The sequence below is a fragment of the Triticum dicoccoides genome, chromosome 2B, assembly GCF_002162155.2.
Source record: "Triticum dicoccoides isolate Atlit2015 ecotype Zavitan chromosome 2B, WEW_v2.0, whole genome shotgun sequence".
Classification (NCBI taxonomy): Eukaryota; Viridiplantae; Streptophyta; class Magnoliopsida; order Poales; family Poaceae; genus Triticum; species Triticum dicoccoides.
Window position 1 is genome coordinate 196,343,422 of NC_041383.1, and position 1,468 is coordinate 196,344,889.

A 1,468-nucleotide genomic window follows, 5' to 3' on the forward strand; every position below is an offset into this window, starting at 1 on the left:
GCCATAGCCACCATGGCGTCCCTTGGTGTTGGTGGAGTTGGGGCGCCCAGAGCGAGGGCTGGAGTTGATGGAGTTGCTGGGACTGCCGTGCTTGCCCTTGGACGAGGAGGACCGCGGTGGTGTGGGGAGAGCCACTACGTCCACGCATGGCCGTGTTTGCAGAGGACTTGAAGCCGCCACCGAAGTTCTAGAACTGGGCCACGCGCTGATCGAAGTTGCTGAGCATGGCAAAGAGCTCATTGAGGGAGACGAGCGTGACGCGGGCATCGAGGGACGAGACAAGGGGCTGGTAGTCCATGTCTAGCCCATGGATGATGTAGGAGATCAGCTCATCATCCTGGATGGCTTTGCCGACCGAGGCAAGCTCATCGGCGAGGCCACGCATGGAGGCGAAGTAGGCGGCGACAGATTGATTACCCTTCTGGGCATTGATGAGGGCGGTGTGGATGTTGTTGACGCCGCTCAAGGACTACGACGAAAACATACCCTCCAGCGCCCTCCAGAGCGCGTGCGCGGTGGTGATTGCGGTCTCCATGACGAGCACCTCTTTGGAAAGGTTGCTGAGCAGGAAGCCGAGCACCTGCTGGTCCTCCCTGACCCAGATGGGGTGGAGAGGGTTGGGCTCAGAAGTCTTCTTGCTGTCCTTATTCTTGGTGACGATAAGACTAGTTGGTTCCTGCATGGTGCCGTCCGCATAGCCAAAGAGACCGGCCCCTCTCAGCTGGGGCGTGATCTGTGTCCGCCATAGCACATAATTTGTGTAGCAGAGCTTACCTGGCCGTTTAGGCTTGAGTGGGAGGTGGCGGAGTAGGAAGACATGGAGGCTATTGCTACTGGAACCCTAGATGAGTTTGGAAGAGGCAGCTTTGATTACCATGTGCGAATAGGCAGAAGCGTCTTACCTCGATGAGAGGGACGCGTTACGTGTTATATAATCAGGGGCGCACCTCCCTGGCAACAGCACATACAATGTAGTTGGAGATCTTCTAGGAAGATAAGGAGATTACATCTTTGAGAACAAGAGATAAGACAGAGAGAGATTACAAAGAGGTATTCGGTTACAACCTACTCTATATCTCCTAACGATGTACGCTACCAGGTATGCGCCACACATACGTGACACATCATTATATGTGTTTGACAATTGAGACAAAGAAGATGAGATAAGGGTGGCTTAATGGTGAATCAGAAAATTCAAACACTGCACAAAACAAAAGAAACTGAAGGAAATTATGGAGATACCTTTGAAATTACGCATCTTTGCGCGGCGGCTTGCCGTCCATCTCTTCAAACAGGTCAGAAGCATGCGTGCTAGCATAAGGGAATGTTTGCCACTTGTGAGATTTGAAATGATGACATTGACTAGTGCCGCCATGCCCTTTTTGACCGCAACATGCCAAGGGCAGTATGGGCTTTACCGGAGATGACGTTGTCGCGTGCCTTTAATCGGGCGCTAAAACCCTTGAAA

General features: G+C 52.7%; 1 pseudogene; it reads right to left on the bottom strand.

Moving 5' to 3' along the window:
- Window positions 1-207: 207 nt before the first annotated feature.
- LOC119266292 lies at window positions 208-346 on the bottom strand (annotated as a pseudogene).
- Window positions 347-1,468: the final 1,122 nt, after the last annotated feature.